Source organism: Canis lupus, unplaced genomic scaffold, assembly GCF_011100685.1.
Source record: "Canis lupus familiaris isolate Mischka breed German Shepherd unplaced genomic scaffold, alternate assembly UU_Cfam_GSD_1.0 chrUn_S1779H1976, whole genome shotgun sequence".
Taxonomy (NCBI): domain Eukaryota; kingdom Metazoa; phylum Chordata; class Mammalia; order Carnivora; family Canidae; genus Canis; species Canis lupus.
Genome location: NW_023330633.1, coordinates 14,203 through 36,438, shown reverse-complemented (window position 1 = coordinate 36,438; position 22,236 = coordinate 14,203). Strand labels below are relative to the sequence as shown.

Genomic DNA, 22,236 nt, shown 5'->3' with positions numbered 1-22,236 from the left:
CACACTGTCTTGATGACCACAGCTTTGTAGTACAACCTGAAATCTGGCATTGTGATGCCCCCAGATATGGTTTTCTTTTTTAAAATTCCCCTGGCTATTCGGGGTCTTTTCTGATTCCACACAAATCTTAAAATAATTTGTTCTAACTCTCTGAAGAAAGTCCATGGTATTTTGATAGGGATTGCATTAAACGTGTATATTGCCCTGGGTAACATTGACATTTTCACAATATTAATTCTGCCAATCCATGAGCATGGAATATTTTTCCATCTCTTTGTGTCTTCCTCAATTTCTTTCAGAAGTGTTCTATAGTTTTGAGGGTATAGATCCTTTATATCTTTGGTGAGGTTTATTCCTAGGTATCTTATGCTTTTGGGTGCAATTGTAAATGGGATTGACTCCTTAATTTCTCTTTCTTCAGTCTCATTGTTAGTGTATAGAAATGCCACTGACTTCTGGGCATTGATTTTGTATCCTGCCACGCTACCGAATTGCTGTATGAGTTCCAGCAATCTTGGGGTGGAGACTTTTGGGTTTTCTACGTAGAGTATCATGTCATCGGCGAAGAGGGAGAGTTTGACTTCTTCTTTGCCAATTTGAATGCCTTTAATGTCTTTTTGTTGTCTGATTGCTGAGGCTAGGACTTCCAGTACTATGTTGAACAGCAGTGGTGAGAGTGGACTATCCCTGTCTTGTTCCTGATCTTAGGGGAAAGGCTCCTAGTGCTTCCCCATTGAGAATGATATTTGCTGTGGGCTTTTCATAGATGGCTTTTAAGATGTCGAGGAATGTTCCCTCTATCCCTACACTCTGAAGAGTTTTGATCAGGAATGGATGCTGTATTTTGTCAAATGCTTTCTCTGCATCCAATGAGAGGATCATATGGTTCTTGGTTTTTCTCTTGCTGATATGATGAATCACATTGATTGTTTTACGGGTGTTGAACCAGCTTTGTGTCCCAGGGATAAATCCTACTTGGTCATGGTGAATAATTTTCTTAATATACTGTGGGATCCTATTGGCCAGTATCTTGTTGAGAATTTTTGCATCCATGTTCATCAGGGATATTGGTCTGTAATTCTCCTTTTTGGCGGGGTCTTTGTCTGGCTTTGGAATTAAGGTGATGCTGGCTTCATAGAACGAATTTGGAAGTACTCCATCTCTTTCTATCTTTCCAAACAGCTTTAGGAGAATAGGTATGGTTTCTTCTTTAAACGTTTGATAAATTCCCCTGGGAAGCCATCTGGCCCTGGACTCTTGTGTCTTGGGAGGTTTTTGATGACTGCTTCAATTTCCTCCCTGGTTATTGGCCTGTTCAGGTTTTCTATTTCTTCCTGTTCCAGTTTTGGTAGTTTGTGGCTTTCCAGGAATGCGTCCATTTCTTCTAGATTGCCTAATTTATTGGCGTATAGCTGTTCATAATATGTTTTTAAAATCGTTTGTATTTCCTTGGTTTGGTAGTGATCTCTCCTTTCTCATTCATGATTTTATTAATTTGAGTCTTCTCTCTCTTCTTTTTAATAAGGCTGGCTAATGGTTTATCTATCTTATTAATTCTTTCAAAGAACCAACTCCTGGTTCTGTTGATCTGTTCCACAGTTCTTCTGGTCTCGATTTCGTTGAGTTCTGCTCGAATCTTTATTAACTCCCTTCTTCTCTTGGGTGTAGGATCTATTTGCTGTTTTTTCTCTAGCTCCTTTAGGTGTAAGGTTAGCTTTTGTATTTGAGTTCTTTCCAGTTTTCGAATGGATGCTTGTATTGCGATGTATTTCCCCCTTAGGACTGCTTTTGCTGCATCCCAAAGATTTTGAACGGTTGTATCTTCATTCTCATTAGTTTCCATGAATCTTTTTAATTCTTCCTTAATTTCCTGGTTGACCCTTTTATCTTTTAGCAGGATGGTCCTTAACCTCCATGTGTTTGAGGTCCTTCCAAACTTCTTGTTGTGATTTAGTTCTAATTTCAAGGCATTATGGTCTGAGAATATGCAGGGGACCATCCCAATCTTTTGGTATCGGTTCAGACCCGATTTGTGACCCAATATGTGGTCTATTCTGGAGAAAGTTCCATGTGCGCTTGAGAAGAATGTGTATTCAGTTGAGTTTGGATGTAAAGTTCTGTAGATATCTGTGAAATCCATCTGGTCCAGTGTATCATTTAAAGCTCTCATTTCTTTGGAGATGTTTTGCTTAGAAGACCTATCGAGTATAGAAAGAGCTAGATGGAAGTCACCAAGTATAAGTGTATTATTATCTAAGTATTTCTTCACTTTGGTTAATAATTGATTTATATATTTGGCAGCTCCCACATTCGGAGCATATATATTGAGGATTGTTAAGTCCTCTTGTTGAATAGATCCTTTAAGTATGATATAGTGTCCCTCTTCATCTCTCACTACAGTCTTTGGGGTAAATTTTAGTTTATCTGATATAAGGATGGCTACCCTTGCTTTCTTTTGAGGACCATTCGAATGGTAAATGGTTCTCCAACCTTTTATTTTCAGGCTGTAGGTGTCCTTCTGTCTAAAATGAGTCTCTTGTAGACAGCAAATAGATGGGTCCTGCTTTTTTATCCAGTCTGAAACCCTGCGCCTTTTGATGGGGTCATTAAGCCCGTTCACATTCAGAGTTACTATTGAGAGATATGAGTTTAGTGTCATCATGATATCTATTCAGTCTTTGTTTTTGTGGACTGTTCCACTGAACTTCTTCTTAAAGGGGAATTTTAAGAGTCCCCCTTAAAATTTCTTGCAGAGCTGGTTTGGAGGTCACATATTCTTTTAGTTGCTGCCTGTCTTGGAAGCTCTTTATCTCTCCTTCCATTTTGAATGAGAGCCTTGCTGGATAAAGTATTCTTGGTTGCATGTTCTTCTCATTTAGGACCCTGAATATATCCTGCCAGCCCTTTCTGGCCTGCCAGGTCTCTGTGGAGAGGTCTGCTGTTACCCTAATACTCCTCCCCATAAAAGTCAGGGATTTCTTGTCTCTTGCTGCTTTAAGGATCTTCTCCTTATCTTTGGAATTTGCAAGCTTCACAATTAAATGTCGAGGTGTTGAACGGTTTTTTATTGATTTTAGGGGGGGGATCTCTCTATTTCCTGGATCTGAATGCCTGTTTCCCTTCCCAGATTAGGAAAGTTTTCAGCTAGAATTTGTTCAAATACATATTCTGGCCCTCTGTCCCTTTCGGCGCCCTCGGGAACCCCAATTAAACGTAGGTTTTTTCTTCCTCAGGCTGTCGTTTATTTCCCTTAATCTATCTTCATGGTCTTTTAATTGTTTGTCTCTTTTTTCCTCAGTTTCCCTCTTTGCTATCAACTTGTCTTCTATGTCACTCACTCTTTCTTCCACCTCGTTAACCCTCGTCGTTAGGACTTCTAGTTTGGATTGCATCTCATTCAATTGATTTTTAATTTTCTGCCTGATTAGCTCTAAATTCTACTGTCATGAAGTCTCTTGAGTCCTTTATACTTTTTTCTAGAGCCACCAGTAGCTGTATAATAGTGCTTCTGAATTGGCTTTCTGACATTGAATTGTAATCCAGATTTTGTAACTCTGTGGGAGAGAGGACTGTTTCTGATTCTTTCTTTTGAGGTGAGGTTTTTCCTCTAGTCATTTTGCCCAGTGCGAGTGGCCAAAAGCAAATTGTATTGGGAAAAAGAGAAAAAGAGAGGAGAGAAAGAAGGAAAGAAAAGAGAAAGAGAAAAAAAAAAAGGGAAGAAAAAGAGAAAAAAAATGAAAAAAAAAAGAAGAAAAAAGAAGAAAGAAAAAGAAAGGAGAAAAAAGGGAGGGGGTGGGGAGAGGAACAAATCAAAAAAGCAAAAAAAACAAACAAACAAAAGAACCACAGGGGAAGTATCTTCTGATTCTGTGTTCTTTAAGTCCTTCGGCTTCTCCGGAAGTTGTCCGTCTAGCTGGTGTTCTGGGGGAGGGGCCTGTGTGCTGGTTTTCAGGTGTTAGCGTTGGGGGGAGCTGCTGTGCCCCTGCCTGGTGCAGGGCTCAGTGGGGGTTGTTTACCCCGTGAGGCCGCAGGAGGAACAGCCCCAGTGGCGGGGCAGCTCTGGTAACCTGGATTCAGCTCCGGCAGGAACTCCGTCTGCAGGGCCTGGAGGCTCCGGGGCGGGGCCGCTGCTCTGCTCAGCTGGGGCAGGAGCGTCCTTGCAGTCCTGGGCCCTCCCGGCCTCTGCCTGTCCCGGGGGAGGCGGGATCCTGGGCTGTGTCCCGGCGCCCTGTGCTCCGGAGCCTGCGCTGTTGGATTCGTGCTCCCGGGCAGCGCAGCCCCCTCCGCGGAGCCGCCCCCGAGCCCCCCCCCCGAGCTGCTCCGGGTCCCGCCGTGCGCGCTGCAGCCCTTGGGGAGCTCGGCGCACTCTCCTGGGCGCGCAGTTGCTCTGTTACTGTCCCAGGGAGCCCGAGGGCATCCTCGCCCTCCTGGGTCCTGCTCCAACTCCCCGCGAGCCCCTTTCCGCCCGGGAAGGTCGGTGCAGCTCCTGCTCCTCCGGGACGGGGCTCTCCTGTCCTGGGGACACTCGCCCCGGCCTCAGCCTGGCTCCTCGCGGGGCCCCTCCCCCTTGGAGGCCTTTGTTTCTTTATTTCTTTTTTCCCCGTCTTCCTACCTTGATAGATGCGCGAACTCTTCTCCGATTAGATTATTTTCGATACGATTTGGTTCGAATTGATTAGATTATTTCGATTCTCTTCGTTTCGAATTGATTCGATTCGATTTTTTCTATTTGATTCGATTCGATTATTTTCTATTCGATTCGTTTCGATTCGATTATTTTCGATCTGATTCGTTTCGATTCGATTTGATTCGTTTATTTTTGATTCGATTCATTTTGAATAATTTCCATTCGATTCGTTTCGATTCGATTTGATTCGATTAATTTCGATTTGATTCGATTTGACACTGAACCAGATGGATTTAACAGATATTTAGAGAACTTCCCATCCAAGTGCGCATGGTACTTTCTCCAGATTAGACAACATACTGGGTCACAAATCAGGTCTTAAAAGACACCCAAAGATTGGGATAGTCCCCTGCATATTTTCAGACCATAATGCTTTGAAATAAGAACTAAATCACAAGAAGAAGTTTAGAAGGATTTCAAACACATGGAGGTTATGGAACATCCTGCTAAAAGATGAAAGGGCCAAGTAGGAAATTAGAGAAGAATTATAAAGTTTCATGGGCACTAATGAGAATGAACATACAACCGTTCAAAATCCTTGGGATACAGCACAAGCAGTCCTGAGGGAGAAATACATTGCATTATGAGTATCCATCCAAATACTGGAAAGGACTCAAATACGAAAGCAAACCTTGCACCTAAAGGAGCTGGAGAAAAAACAGCAAATAGATCCTACACACAGCAGAAGAAGAGAGTTAATAAAGATTGGAGCAGAACTCAATATAATAGAGACCAGAAGAAGTGTGGAACAGATGAACAAAGCCAGGAGTTGGTTCTTTGAAAGAATTAATAAGATAGATAAATCATTAGTCAGCCTTTTAAAAAAGAAGACATAATAGACTCAAATTAATAAAATCATGAATGAGAAAGGAGAGATAACTACCAACAACAAGGAAATACAAATGATTTTAAAACATATTATGAACAGCTAAACACCAATAAATTAGGCAATCTAGAAGAAATTGACGCATTTCTACAAAGCCACAAACAATCAAAACTGGAACTGGAAGAAATACAAAACCTGAACAGGCCAATAACCAGAAAAGAAATTGAAGCAGTCATCAAAAACCTCCAAAGACACAAAAGTCCAGGGCCAGATGGCTTCCCAGGGGAATTCTATCAAACGTTTAAGAAGAAGAAACCATTCTTATTCTACTAAATCTGTTCAGAAAGATAGAAAGAGGTGGAGTAATTTCAAATCCGTTCTATGAGGCCAGCATCACCTTAATTCCAAAACCAGACAAAGACCCCACCAAAAAGGAGAATTATAGACCAATATCCCTGATGAACATGCCATGCAAAAATTCTCCACAAGATATTAGCCAATAGGGTACTAAAATTCATTAAGAAGATTATTCACCATGAATAATCATGTAGGATTATTCAAGTAGGATAAATCAAGTAGGATTTATCCCCGGGATGCAAGGCTGGTTCAACACTCATAAAATAATCAATGTCATTCATCACATAAGCAATAGAAAAACAAGAACTATATGATCCTCTCAATAGATACAGAGAAAGCATTTGACAAAATGCAGCATCCATTCCTGATCAAAACTCTCCAGAGTGTAGGGATAGAGGGAACATTCCTCAACATCTTAAAAGCCCTCTACGAAAAGCCATAGCAAATATCATTCTCAATGGGGAAAACACTGGAAGCCTTTCCCTAAGATCAGGAACAAGACAGGGATGTCCACTCTCACCACAGCTATTCAACATCGTACCAGAAGTCCTAGCCTCAGCAGTCAGACAACAAAAATAAATAAATGTATTCAAATTGGCAAAGAAGAAATCAAACTCTCTCTCTTTGCCAATGACATGATACTCTGTAGAAACCCAAAAGACTCCACCCCCAAGATTGATAGAACTCATACAGCAATTTGGCCACATGGCAGGATACAAAATCAATGCCCAGAAGTCACTGGCATTTCTATACCACTAACAATGAGACTGAGGAAAGGGAAATTAAGGAGTCAATCCATTTACCATTGCATCCAAAAGCATAAGATACCTAGGAATAAACCTAATCAACAAGGTAAAGGATCTATACCCTAAAAACTACAGAAGACTTCTGAAGGAAATTGAGGAAGACACAGATGGAAAAATATTCATGCTCATGGATTGGAAGAATTCATTTTGTGAACATATCAATGATACCCAGGGCAATTTACATGTTTAATGCAACACTGATCAAAATATGATGGACTTTCTTCAGAGACTTGGAACAGATTATTTTAAGATTTCTGTAGGATCAGAAAGACCCTGAATAGTCAGCGGAATTAAAAAAAAAGAAAACCATAGCGGAGGGCATCACAATGCCAGATTTCAGGTTGTACTACAAAGCTATGGTCATCAAGACAGTGTGGTACTGGCACAAAAACAGACACATGGATCAATGGAACCGAATAGAGAATCCAGAAGTGGACCCTCAACTTTATGGTCAACGAATATTCGACAAAGGAGGAAAGACTATCCACTGGAAAAAGTCTCTCCAATAAATGATGCTGGAAAAATTGGACATCCAGATGCAAAAGAATGAGATTAGACCACTCTCCTGTACCATACACAAAGATACCTGAAAATGGATGAAAGATCTTAAGTGAGACAAGATTCCATCAAAGTCCTAGAGGAGAACACAAGCAACACCCTTTTTCAACCTGGCCACAGTAACGTCTTGCAAGATTCATACATGAAAGCAAGAGAACCAAAGCAAGAATGAACTATTGTGTCTTCATCAAGATAAGAAGCTTTTGCACAGCAAAAGATTCTGTCAACAAAACCCAAGGACAACCTACAGAATGGGAGAAGATATTTGCAAATGACCTATCAGATAAAGGGCTAGTATCCAAGATCTATAAAGAACTTATTCCACTAAACAGCAAAGAAATAAACAATCCAATCATTAAATGGTGAAAGACATGAACAGAAATCTCACAGAGGAAGACATAGACATGACCAACAAGCACATGAGGAAATGCTCAGCATCACTTGCCATCAGGGAAATACATATCAAAACCACAATGAGATACCACCTCAAACAAATGAGAATGGGGAAAATTAGCAAAGCAGGAAACCACAAATGTTGGAGAGGATGTGGAGAAAGGGGAACATCCTACACTGCTGGTGGAATGTGAACTGGTGCAGCCACTGTGGATAACTGTGTGGAGGTTCCTCAAAGAGTTAAAAATAGATCTGCCCTATGACCCAGCAATTGCACTGCTTGGGTTTTTACCCCAAATATACAGATGCAATGAAATGCTGAGACACCAACACGATGTTTGTAGCAGCAAAGTCCACAACAGCCAAACAGTTGAAGGAGCCTCAGTGTCCATTGAAAGATGAATGGATAAAGAAGATGTGGTTTATGTATACAATAGAATATTACTCAGCCATTAGAAACAACAAATACCCACCATTTGCTTCGACATGGATTGGACTGTAGGGTATTATGCTGAGGGAAAAAGTCAATCTGAGATGAGCAATCATTATATGGTCTCAATCATTTGGGGAGTATAAAAAACAGTGAATGGGAATAAAGGGAAAAGGAGAGAAAATGAGTGAAAATATAAGTTGAGGATGACAGAATCTGAGAGACTCCTAACTCTGGGAAAGGAACAATGGGCAGTGGGAAGGGAGGGTTGGGTCATTGGGGTGACTGGATGACAGGCGCTGAGGGGGGCACGTGAAGGGATGAGACCTGGGTGATATGGTATATGTTGGCAAATTGAACTCTTCTCATTTAGGACCCTGAATATATCCTTCCAGCCCTTTCTGGTCTTCCAGGGCTCTGTGAAGAGATCTGCTGTTAACCTAATACTTCTCCCCATAAGTGTTATCACTTGTCTCTTAGTGTTTTGAGGATCTTCTCTTTATCTTTGGAATTTGCAAGTTTCACATGAAATGTCGGGGTGTTGAACTGGCTTCTATTGATTTTGTGGGGGGGGGATCTCTCTATCTCGAGGATGTGGATGCCTGTTTCCTTCCCCAAGTTAGGGAAGTTCTCAGCTAAGATTTGTTCAAATACACTTTCTGGTCCTCTGTTCCTTTCAGCAGCCTCTGGAACCCCCTTTCAACGTAGATTTTTCCTTCTGAGGCTGTCATTTATTTCCCTTAACCTTTCTTCATGGTCTTTTTATTTCTCTTTTTCCTCAGCATCCTTCCTTGCCATCAACATGTCTTCTATGTCACTCATCATTCTACCTCATTAACCTCATCGTTAGGACCTCCAGTGTGGATTGCATCTCATTTAATTGATTTTAATTTTGGCTTGATTAGATCGAAATTCTGCAGTCATGAGTCTCTTGAATCTTTCATTCTTTTTTCCAGAGCCATCAGTAGCTTTATAATTGTGCTTCTGTATTGGCATTCTGACATCGAATTGTCACCCAAATTCTGTAACTCTGTGGGAGAGAGGACTGTTAGTGATTGTTTCTTTTGTGGTGACTTCTTCCTTCTAGTCATTTTGCTCAGTGCAGAGTGGCTAAAAACAAGTCGTACTGGAAAAAGGAAGGAAATAAAGAAAAAAGGGGGGAAACAAAAAACAAAAACAAACAAATCAACAAAAACAAGAAATTTTCAAAGCTTAAAAAATATAACAAGGAGGGGTCTCCTCTGATTCTATATACTGTAAGTCCCTCAACTTCCCCCTGGAGCTTTCCAGCGCTGCTTGGTTAAGAATTTGCTCTTCCCCTTTCCTTCCAGCTGGTCTTGTGAGGGAGGGTCCTGCTCTGCTGATAGTCAGGTGTGAGCACCAGGGGAGCTGCCCCACCCCCTGCCGGGGGCTCGGCTCCCTGGGAGCTGTTTATCCTGTGAGGCCCATGTTCCCTGGCCGCCCCACTCCAACCCAGGCGCAAGGTGGTGACTTGGGAGGAACAACAACACTGGCAGCGGCCAGCTCTCCAATCCGAAAGTCAGCTCCCACATTAAGTCCTGCAGTTCCCAGTCCGCAAGAGCCTGGCAGCACTGGGTGTTGGTGGCACTGACCTGCACAGCTCAGGTGTGCCCGGTGGCAGGAGCGTCCTCGCTGTCCTGTGTCCTCCCGCCCCTGATTGCCCAAGGGGATCGCCAGATCCTGGGCTTTGTCACCCGGGGCCCTGGGCTCCCGGGCCTGCGCTGCTGAATCACTCTCCCTTCCTGCGGGCCACGCATTCTCCTCCTTGCCGAGCTGCTGCCAGAGCCACCACCTGAGCTGCTCCCGGGATCCGATGGGTGTGCGCTCCAGACCTTTTCAGAGCTCCGCCCATGGTGTGTGGCGCTCTCCCCACTTCCTCTGTTAGTGACCCCGGGACCCTGGGGGCTCCACTGCCCCTCCTGGGATCCTGCCCGAGTTCCCTGTGAGCGCCTTTCCATCTGGAAATGTTGGTAAAGTTCCTGATTCTCCCGGTCTGGGCTTTCCTGTCCTGGAGTGTCTACTGCCTGGCCTTAGCGCGGCTCTTCGTGGGGGTTCTCCCCTCCCACTCTGGAGTCTTGTTATTTATTTTTTCGTCTTCCTATCTTGATAGAAGCGCAAACTCTTCTCACTGTAACCTTCCAGCTGTTCTCTCTTTAAATCCCAGGCCGAATTCGTAGGTTTTCAGGATGATTTGAAAGTCATCTAAGTAAGTTTTGGGGATAGGGGATTTCGGAATCCTACTCTTCTGCCATCTTGCTGACAGTCTTGGCTCTTATTATCTTGATTTCCTATTTTCCCATTCTATTTACACAAATATGTTATTTTATCTTATTTCTATTTTACTTGTTAAAAATTTGAATTCAATTTGCCAGCATAATAAACCATTAGTTTCAGATGTAGCGATCCATAAATTATCATTTGTGTGTAACACCCAGTGCTCATCACACCAGTGCCCTCCTTGATGCCCCTTACCCAGGTCCTGATCCCCCATCCACTTCCCCTCTAGCGACCCTCAGTTTATTTCACAGAGTTAAGAATCTGTCATGGTTTTTCTTCTCTCTCTGATGACTTCCCATTCAGTTTTCCCTCCCTTCCCCTATGATTCTATGCAATGTTTCTTATGTTTCACATATGAATGAAACCATATGATAATTGTCTTTCACTGACTGACTTATTTCACTCTCTGACTAATACCCTCCAGTTCCATCCATGTCGATAGAAGTGGTAAAGATTCGTCCTTTCTAAAGGCTCGGTAATATCCCATTGTAACTATAGCCCACATCTTCTTTATCCATTCATCTGGCGATGGATATGTGGACTCGTTCCACATTTTGACCATTGTGGACATTGCTGCTGTGAACATTGGGGTGCAGGTGACCCTTCTTTTCACTACCTCTGTATCTTTGTGGTAAATACGCGGTAGGTAGCACATTTGCTAGGTCATAGGGTAGCTCTGTTTTTAAGTTCTTGAGGATCCTGCTCCCTTTTCCAGAGTGGCTGCTCCACTTTGCATTCTCACCAACAGTGCAAGACGGTACCCTTTTCTCCACAACCTGGCCAAAGTTTGTTGTTTTTCTGTCTTGTTCATTTTAGCCTTTCTGCCAGATGTGAGGTGGTATCTCATTGTGAGTTTTGTTTTGTTTTGTAATTTCCTGATAATGAGTGATGTGTAGCATTTTTTTCATGTGTGTCTGTTGGCCACGTGTTGTCTTCTTTGGAGAAATGTCTGTTCATCTCTTCTGCCCATTTCTTCACTGGATTACTGGTTTTGGGTCTTGAGTTCCATAAGTGTTTTACAGATCTTGGATATTAGCCTTTTATCTCCTATGTCATTTGCAAATGCCTTCTCCCATTTTGTAGGTTGCTTCTTAGTTTTATGGACTGTTTCCTTTGCTTTTTATCTTGATGAAGTCCCAATAGTTCAGTTTTGCTTTTGTTTCCCTTGCCTTTACAGACATGTCTTGCATAAGTTGCTATGGCCAAGGTCAAAGAGGTTGTTGCCTGTGTTTTCCTCTAGGATTGTGATGGATTGCTATTTCACCTTTAGGTCTTTCATCCATTTTGAGTTTATCTTTGTGTGTGGTGTAAGAGAATGGTCCAGTTGCATTCTTCTGCATGTGGCTGTCCAATTTGTGAAGAGACCATCCTTTTTCCAGCGGATATTCTTTTCTGCTTTGTCGAAGATTAGTTGACTATAGAGTTGAGGGTCCATTTCTGGGTTCCCTCTTCCATTCCTTGATCAATGTGTCTGTTTTTGTGCCAGTACAATAACATTTTGATGATGACAGCTTTGTCTATGACATGCAGAAAAAACCTTAGACAAAATACAGCCTGAAGTCCAGACATTGTGATATAAACTGCTTTTGATTTCTTTTTGAACATTCCTATGGCAAATTGGGGTCTCCTCTGGTTCCATGCAAAACTTAGAAATATTTGTTTCTGAACTGTGAAAAATGTCAAGGGTATTTTGATAGGGACTACTTCAAAAGTGTACATTGTCCTGGGTTGCATGGACATTTTCACAATATTGATACTTCAAATCCATGAATATGGAATGTTAATGAATCTCTTTGCTCTTCCACAATTTCTTTTTAGGTGTTCTATAGTTTTTAGTTACAGATCCTTTACCTCTTTCATTACGTTAATTCCTAGGTATTTTATGGTTTCCGGTGCAATTGTAAATAGGATCAGCCCTTAATTTCTCTTTCGTCTATATCATTTTTGTGTCTAGAAATAAAGCAGATTTCTCTACATTGATTTTTTTATCCTGCCACATTGCTGAAATACAATATGAGTCCTAGCAAAGTTGCAAACTCTTGTGTTTTCCAAATAAAGTATCATGTCATCTGAGGAAAGTGAGATGTTGACTTCTTCCTTGCCAGTTTGAATGCCTTTATAATTGTTCGCATTTATTTGGAGTTGGTTGTGATCTGCCAATTTCATTTATGATTTTATTTGTTGGGATTCTTTATCTTTTCTTTGAGAAGTCCTTTGAGAGCTTTCTCAATCTCATGAATTCTTCCTAAGTAGAGGCCAGCTTGCCCTAGTGCTGAGATATGCTGTGAGTCTAGGGGTCCAATGGCACATGGTGAGCCTGCTATCCAGGGGCCTGCTTGGCCTAGCCATGTCTAGGTTGTGTAACCACAAGTCCAAAATCACAAGGTGAGCCCACTTACCAGTGGCCTAAGTGAGTAAAGCTGAGCTGTGATGTTGGTCTCCAGGTCCAAGCAACATGCTGATCCCACTGTGCAGGTGCCTCATTTCCCCAATGATGAGCTGGGATGCAGGGCATTATTTGGAGGCATTCTGCAAACCCAGTGTTCCCTGGACCCCCTTGCCTTCTTCTGGGCTCAGCTGGAGACTGGTGGTATGAGGGTTCCTGGTCCCTTCAGTGTTTGGGTGACCCACATGCCCTGGGGCACCTGGGATCAGCAGGTTCCCAATCTGAGGGCTCCTGGTAGGTGCTCTGTTCTGGGGACTGCATTTCTCCATGCCCTGCTGTGTTCGAGGATTTGTCCTTTGCAGGCTCCTGGTCAGCCAGGGATCTGGACGATCCGTTTCTCCACTACTGAGCTGGGGCAGGCAGCTCGTGGTCTGAGGGCCTGTGTTCCAATGACCCCCACCGTGTCCAGTGATGTGGTGACTCCTTGTCCCAGGACTTACTTGTTTCATAATACCCTCTCTGCCAGGTGCATGGAGGCACTTCAGACATTGTACACATGGGAGTGGACTGGAAGATTAGGGCATTCATGAGCCCTGTGCTGATCTGGGTGGGTTGGAGAGCTCAAGAGAAGCAGTTAGTGCCCTGGGCTCCTCAGGACATAGACTCACAGCTTTCCGGTGCTGATCCCGGTGTTGTCCCCAGAGGTGTGGGAGGGGCTTTTCTCATCTGCCTGAGTATCCATGGTACCGATTCCCAGTGTCCCACTCCCACAGGTCACATGGGAATATGTCCGTGAGCAGCCAGGACAAACTCACAGTGGGAAAAGGGAACAGGAGTTGCCTGCAGTGGGTTCGAGGACTCTCAGGACCACAGAGGGGGATGAAGGGAGGTGCAAACATGCAGGTGGAGCCCAAAGTTTTGACAAGAGGCCTGGGGCAGGTGATGGGACAGGGGGCTTGCCATGGGCAGGGCCAGAAAACAGGGAAGCAAACTAGAGGGAGAGCAGGGAGATCTGTGGATGAAGTACCATCTCTGTCATCATGGGGGCCTGTGTGATTGCCATGCTTTTATATCAGCCCAGGTGCATCAGAGTGCCCTTCTGTATGTCACCACCATGCCGCAGCCAATCAGGCAGGCTCTCAGTGTGTCCTGATTCAGGTGGCCAATCACCATGCAGCTTAGGTGGCCAATGTCAGATGGCTTTCTCAGTGACTCTCCTGATATCGTTGCCTAGAAACCACGTTAAAACGGAAAACAGAGGAGGTGGGGGCAAGATGGTGGAAGAGTAGGGTCCCCAAGTCACCTATCCCTTACCCAATTACCTACATAACTTTATATCATCTTGAAAACCTAGGAATTTGGCCTGAGAATTAAGTAGAGAACAGCTGTAATGCTACAGTGAGAGAGAAGAGTTCACGCTTCTATGAAATACACTTCTTTTTGGGCCACTACTGCACTGAGTAAAATGACTAGAAGGAAAAACTCTCCTCAAAAGAAAGAATCAGAAATAGCCCTCTCTCCCAAAGACTTACAAAATTTGTATTACAACTCAGTGTTAGAAAAGCGAATCACAAGCATATTATAAAGCTACGGGTGGATCTAGAAAAAACCCGAAAGGATTCAAGACACTTCATGACTGCAAGAATTTAGATCTACATCAGGCCAAAATTAAAATCAATTAAATGAGATGCATCCAACTAGAGGTCAGAACGATGAGAGTTAACGTGTAGAATGAGTGAGTGACATAGAAGACAAGTTGATGTCAAGGAGGGAAACTGAGGAAACAAAGAGAAGAGAAAAATGACTAAAAGATCATGAGGATAGGCTAATGGAAATAAATGACAACCTCCGAAGGAAAATCTAACTTTTATCTGGGGTCCCAGGGTGCCGAAGGGACACAGGCCCAGAATATATATTTGAACAAATCAGAGCTGAAAACTTCCCTAATTTGTTGGAGGAAACAGGCATTCAGATCAGGAAATTGATAGATCCCCCCCCATGAAATCAATAAAAACCACCTCTACACTGGACATTTAATAGTGGAAACTTGCAAATTCCAAAGATAAAGAGAAAATCCTTAAGAAGCAAGAGAAAAGTAATCTCTAAATTTTATGGGGAGAAGGATTAGCATAACAAGCAGACCCTCCACAGAGACCGTGGCAGGGCCAGAGAGGGCTGGCAGGATATAGTCAGGGTCTTAAATGAGAAGAACATGCCAGCCAAGAATACTTTATCCAGCAAGCTCTCATTCATAATAGGAGAGATAGAAGAGTTTCCAAGATAGGCAGAAACGAAAGGATATGTGATCATGAAGCCAGCTCTGCAAGAAAATACTAAGGGGGAATCTGTAATAGAGGAAGTCCAAGGTAACATCCACAAAACAGGGACGGAATAGGAATCATGATGACACTGAATACATATCTTTCAATAGGAACTTTGGATATGAATGGGTTTAGTGACCCCAGCAAAAGGTGCAGCTGCTGATCAGACCGGATAAAAGAGCAAAACCCATCTCTTTGCTGTGTACAAGAGACTCATTTTAGACATTCCCACCAACAGTTCAGGAGGTTTCACCTTTCTCCACATCCTCTCCAACATTTGTGATTTCCTGCCTTGTTAATTTTCCCCATTCTCACATGTGTGAGGTGGTATCTCATTGTGGTTTTGATTTGTATTTCCCTCATTGGCCAGGGATGCAGAGCATTTTCTCATGTGCTTGTTGTCCATGTCTATGTCTTCCTCTGTGACATTCTGTTCATGTCTTTTGCACGTTTCCTGTTTGGATCATTTGTTTCTTTGCTGCTGAGTTTTAATAAGTTCTTTATAGATCTTGGAAACTAGCCCTTATCTGATACGTCATTTGCAAATGTCTTCTCGCCATTCTGTAGGTTGTCTTTTAGTTTTGTTGACTGTATCCTTTGCTGTGCAAAAGCTTCTTATCTTGATGAAGTCGCAAAGTTCATTTTTGCTTTTTGTTTCTTTTGCCTTCGTGGATGATCTTGTAAGAAGTTACTGTGGCCGATTTCTAAAAGGGTGTTGCCTATGTTCTCCTCTAGGATTTGATGGAATCTTGTCTCAAATTTAGATTTTTCATCCATTTTGAGTTTATCTTTGTGTATGGTGCAAGAGAGTGGTCTAGTTCATTCTTCTGCATGTGTGATGTGTAATTTTCACCAGCTCCATTTATTGAAGATGACTTTTTCTTCCAGTGGATAGTCTTTCCTCCTTTATCGAATATTAGTTGTCCATAAAGATGAGGGTCCACTTCTGGATTCTCAATTCTTTCCATTGATCTATGTGTCTGTTTTTTTGCCCCCCCCCCATCTTTTTTTCTTGTATTCTTTCTTTTTTCCTTCTTCTTTTCTTTTTTAAATGCTTTTTCTTTTTGTTTTCTTTTCTCTTTCTTTCTCTATTTTTCTCCTTTTCCCAATACAACTAGTTTTTGGCCATTTTGCACTGAGTAAAATGACTAGAAGGAAAAACTAACCTCATAAACAGAATCAGAAACAGGTCTCTCTCACACAGATTTACAAAATTTGAATTACAATTCAATGTCAGAAATCCAATTCAGAAGCACAATTATAAAGCTCTGAAAAATGCATGAGGATTCAAGAGACTTCATGACTACAGAACTTAGATCTAATCAGGCCAAAATTAAAAATCAATTAAACGAGTGAGTGGACATAGAAGACAAGTTGATGAGAAGGAGGGAAACTGAGGAAAAAAAGAGAAAATGAAAAAAGATCATGAGGATAAGTTAAGGGAAAAAATAACAGCCTCAGAAAACAAAAATCTACATTTACCTGGTTTACCGAGGGTACCAAAAGGGAACAGAGGGCTAGAATATGTATTTGAAGAAATCATAGCTGAAAACTTTCCTAAAATTGGGGAGGGAAACAGGCATTCAGATACAGGAAATAGATTTTTCCCACCCAATATCAATGATCTATATTCTGCAGGCATGAAGTCTCTTGAATCCTTCATGCTTTTTTCCAAAGCCACCAGTAGCTTTATTTTTCTGCTTCTGCATCGGCATTCTGATATCGAAGTTTTACCCAATTTCTGTATTCTGTGGGAGAGAGGACTATTTCTGATTTTTTCTTTGGGTGAGTTTTTCCTTCAAGGGACTTTGCTCAGTGCATGGTGGCTAAAAACAAGTTGTACTGGGAAGGAAGGAAAAAAAAGAAACATTTCAAAATTAAAAAAAATAACAAGGAGGTGTAGCCTCTGATTCTATATAGTTTAAGTCCCTCGAATTCCCCTGGAGCTTTCCAGTGCTGCTTTGTCAAGAACTTGCTCTTCCTGTTTCCTTCCAGGTGATCTTCTGGGGGAGGGTCCTTCTTTTTTGATTGTCAGGTGTGTGCCCCGAGGGAGCTGCCCCGGCCCCTGCCAGGGGCATGGCTACCTGGGAGCTGTTTATCCTGTAGACCCATGCTCCCTGGTGGCCCCGCCTCCATCCCAGGCACAATGTGACATAAGGGAGGAAACAATAACACTGGCGGTGGCCAGCTCTTCAGCCCTAGAGTCAGCTCCCGCAGTAACTCCTGCAGACCCCAGTCCGTGGGAGCCTGGATGCTGCGGGCATGGGGGGCACTGACCTGCACAGCTCGGGGGCCCCGCGGTCCTGTGTCCTCCCGGCCCCCACATGTCCCAAGGGGATCACGCGGATCCTTGCTGTGTCCCCCAGCACCCTGGGGTCCGGGGCCTGTGCCTCTGGAATTGCTCTCCCAGGGCCATGCATTCCCCTCCTAGCCGAGCCGCTGCCAGAGCCGCCACCTCCGCTGTTCCGGGGCCCACTGGGTACGCGCTCCAGCCATTGCTGGAGCTCCGTCCATGGTCTGTGGCGGCTCTCCCCATTTCCTATGTTAGTGACCCGGGAACCTGGGGCTCCACTGTACCCATCCTGGGATCCTGCCTGAGTTCCCTGTGAGTGCCTTTCCATCCAGGAATGTTGGTTCAAGTTCCTGATTCTCCCGGTCTGGGCTTTTCCCGTCCTGGAGTCCTCCTGCCTGGCCTTAGCCTGGCTCCTTGTGGAGGCTCTCTCCCATTGGAGTGTACTCATTTATTTTTCCGTGTTTCTACCTTGATAGAAGCGCAAACGCTTCTCACTTTAGCCTTCCAGCTATTCTCTCTTTAAATCAGAGGACGAATTCATCGGGTTTCAGGATGATTTGAAAGTTATCTAGGTAAGTTGATGAGGACAGGTGATTTCGGGATCCTACTTTCCCCCATCTTGTCGACAGCCATGTCTCTCATTATTTTGACTTCCTATTTTCCCATTGAAATTTACACACATATTTTATTTTATCTTACTTCATTTTACTCTTTAAAAATTGAACTCAATCACCCATTAGAAACGACAAATACCCATCGTTTGCTTTGATGTGTTGTAACTGGAGGGTTATGCCGAGTGAAATAAGTCAAATCGGAGAAGGACAAATATTATATGGTCCTCCTTCATTTGGGGACTATAAAACATAGTGAAAGGAAATAAAGCGGAGAATAGATAAATCAGTCCTGAAAAATCAGAAAGGGAAACAGAATGAGAGACTCCAAACTCTGGGAAATGAACTAGAGGTGGTAGAAAGGGAGGTGGGCATGGCTTGGGGGTCACTGGGTGACAGGCACTGAGAAGGGCACTTGATGGGATGAGCACTGGGTGTTATTCTATATGTTGGCAAATTGAACACCAATAAAAAATAAATTTAAGAAAAATTAAAAATAAAAGATTCAGCTGTAGTGCTATCTAGGTGGCAATTCCTTGCAGGGTAGGACAAGGTTCCCCAGAGGGCTATATATCTTCTAAATTCAGCTTCTAATGTATGATGCTGTTTCTCACATAGCTCACATTTACAGTGCAGGAATCAAGGGACTGGAACTGGGAGTTGTACTACTCACTATAACCCGTCATGATCTACTTGCAAAATGTTTCTTTCTTTCCCACGATTTATTATTCTGCTGGCCTAGAGGTCTCAGGTTCAAAGAGAGACACAAAAACAATCCCACTGATCTGGAAATTGAAACTGGTGCCTGGCCACTTTGAGCTCTTCAGGCCCCTGAATCAATAGGCAAGGAAGGAAGTTACTATGCTGGCTGGGTGATTAATCCCAAATACCTGGGTAGAAATTGGATGAACTCCATAATGGAGTTAAGAAGAGCATGTGTGAAAATCAGAGGATCAGTAAAGACATCTTTTAATATTACCTTCATGTGTTCATTTTCATTTCCTTCCATGTATTTTTTAATTTACACTTTAATTTCTGATTAACCCATTCATTATAAGCAGTAGGATATTCTTTAACCCCCATGTATTAGTGGTATTTCCAGTTTTTTTTCTTGTGGTTGACCTTAAGTTTCATGGCATTGTGGTTGGAAACTATGCATGGTATAGTCTTCATCTTTTTGTACTTGTTCAGGTCTGATTTGTGACCTGGTATGTGATCTATTCTGGAGAATGTTTCATATGCACTCAAAAGACTGTCTTCTGCTGCTTTAGGATGAAATGTTCTGAATATATTTGTTAAGTACAAAAAAAAAGAAAAAAGAAAAGAATAGAAACGACAAAGAGATACTACTTGCTTCGATGTGGATGGGAACTGGAGGGTATAATGCTGAGGGGAAAATAGTCAATCAGAGATAGGCAATCATTATATGGTCTCATTCATTTGGCATAATAAAAAATAGTGAAAGGGAATAAAAGGGAAACGGAGAGAAATATGAGTGAAAATATCAGTTGATGATGACAGAATATGAGAGACTCCTAACTCTGAGCAATGAAAAAGGGGTACTGGTAAGGGAGTTTCCTGGATGGTTGGGGTGACTGGATGACATGCGCTGAGGGGGGCACTTGACGTGATGACCATGGAGATATGCTATATGTTGGCAATTCATTTAGGACCCTGAATATATCATGCCAGCCCTTTCTGGCCACCCAGGTCGCTGGGGAGAGGTCTGCTGTTAACCTACTACTTCTCCTCATAAGTTTAGGATCCTTTGTATCTTGTTGCTTTGAGGCTCTTTCGCTATCTTTGGAATTTGGAAGTTTCATGATGAAATATCAGGGTGTTGAATGGTTTTTATTGCTTTTAGGGGAGGATCACTCTAGCTCCAGGATCTTCATGCCTGATTCCTTCCTCAAGTTAGGGAAGTTCTCTGCTATGATTTGTTCTCATACACTTTCTGGTCCTCTGTTCCTTTCGACACCCTCTGGAACCCCCTTTATAATGGTAGATTTTTTCCTTCTTAGCTGTCATTTACTTCCCTTAAAACTTTCCTCCTCATGGTCTTTTGTTTTTCTCTCTTTCCTCTGCTTCCTTCCTTGCCATCAACCTGTCTTCTATGTTACTCACTCGTTCTTCCACCTCATCAACCCTGGTCTGTAGGAACCTCTAGTTTGGATTTTTAAGTGATTTAAGTGATTTTTAATTTCGGCCTGATTAGATCTAAATTTTGCAGTCATGAAGTCTCTTGAGTCCTTTATGCTTTTTTCTAGAGCCAAACCAGTAGCTTTATAATAGTGGCTTCTGAATGGGGCTTCTGACATTGAATTGTAATCCAAATTTTGTAACTCTGTGGGAGGCGAGGAGCTGTTCTGGTTCTTTCTTTTGAGGTAAGGTTTTCCTTCTAGTCATTTGCTCAGTGCAGAGTTGCCAAAAACAATTTCTATTGGGGAAAAGGAGAAAAAGAGAGAAGAGAAGGAAGGAAAGAAAAAAAACTTAAAAAAGAAGAGAAAAAAGAGAAAAAGGAAAAAAAGAGAAGAAAGAGAAAAAACAAAAATATGGGGGGGAGAGGAACAACCGAAATCAAAAAACAAAAAAACAAAAAAATAAGGGGAGTACACTCTGATTCTTATACTGTAAATTCCTTCGACTTCCACTGGAACTTTCCCAGCACTGGTTGATCAATAATTTTTTTTTCCTGTCTGTCTAGCTGGTCTTCTGGGGTAGGGGCGTGCTGTTCTGATTTTCAGGTGTTTAGCACTTTGGGGAGCTGCTCAGCCCCTGCCTGGTTCAGGGCTCAGTGAAAGATGTTAACCTGTTTATACAGTGAGGGCACTATGAGGCTTATTGGGGTTTTTTATCCTGTGAGGACCCCAGTAGGAACAACAACAGTGGCGGCGGCCAGCTCTGAGCCTTGGAATAGCTCCTGCAGTAACCTACAGAGCTCTCAGTCTTCAGGGGCCCTGGATGCTTCTGGGGAGGGGCCGCTGATCTGCTCAACTTGGGGCAGGAGTGTCCTTGCTGTCCTGTCCCTCCTGGCCTCTGCCTGTCCCCGGGGGAGCGCCGGATCCCTGGACTGTGTCCGCAGGCACCCTGTGCTCCCGGGCCTGCGCTGTTGGATTCGCGCTCCCAGCTGCGCAGCCCCTTCTGCAGTGGAGCCTCTGCTGTAGCCCGCATCTGAGGCTGCTCCTGGGGGCTGTGGAGACCCCCGCTGCTCAAGCTGTCTCCGAGCTGCTCCCTTGGACGAGGCAGTCCCCCTGCCCCAGGTGCCTCCGCCTGAGCTGTCCTCTGAGTTGTTCAGCGGGTCCAGCCAGGCACGCTGCAGCCCTTTAGGGAGCTCAGCGTGGGGTGTAGTGTGCTCTCCCTGGGGCGCAGGTGGTCTGTTAGTGTCCCTGGGAGTCTGAGGTCATCCCTGCCCTCCTGGGATCCTGCTCTAACTCCCTGAGAGCGCCTTCCTGTCCGGGAAGAATGGTGAAACTCCTGCTTCTCCAGGCTGGGCTCTCCTGTCCTGGGGACACTTTTCCAGAGTGGCTGCACCAGTTTGCACTCTCACCAACAATGCAAGAGGGTTCCCCTTTCTCCACATCCTCGCCAACATTTCTTGTTGGTGGCAGACTATGTCCGGAGCAAGGACTTTTGGGACTGCCTCATGAGTACGCATTTCTGGGGCCCTGTAGCCAACTGGGGTCTTCCCATTGCTGCCATCAATGACATGAAAAAGTCTCCAGAGATTATCAGTGGGCGGATGACATTTGCCCTCTGTTGTTACTCCTTGACATTCATGAGATTTGCCTACAAGGTCCAGCCTTGAACCTGGCTTCTGTTTGCATGCCATGCCACAAATGAAGTAGCCCAGCTCATTCAGGGAGGACGCCTATCAAACATGAGATGAGTAAAAAGGCATCAGCATAACAGTGGAAAATGGGCAACCAGGTGTTTGAAGGGACAGCGTCTGCGCTGCTGCTGAGTCACAGATTCCATCCTCAGAATAGTCTTGCTAAGGAAAATAAGCTGAATGCTATTTTTACTAACCAATTTTTCTAGAAATAGCTGAGAGTCCCTAAGCCAACTCTCTGCTGCCTTACACATACCAAGTATTTTACTTCTCTTCATAAAGAGTAGCTCAAAATATGCAATCAATTTAATAATTCCCAATGATGGTTTTATCTGCAGTAATATGTATATTACTTGCTAGAATTTACTTAATAAAAAATTGGATAAAAATTGTAATTATTAGCACTTAAATACTCAGAATCTTTAACTCTTTAATGACCAT

The 22,236-nt window shown here is 43.2% G+C and overlaps 1 pseudogene; it reads left to right on the top strand.

Moving 5' to 3' along the window:
- Nucleotides 1-21,575: 21,575 nt before the first annotated feature.
- LOC119878650 lies at nucleotides 21,576-21,887 on the top strand (annotated as a pseudogene).
- The last annotated feature ends 349 nt before the right edge of the window (nucleotides 21,888-22,236 follow it).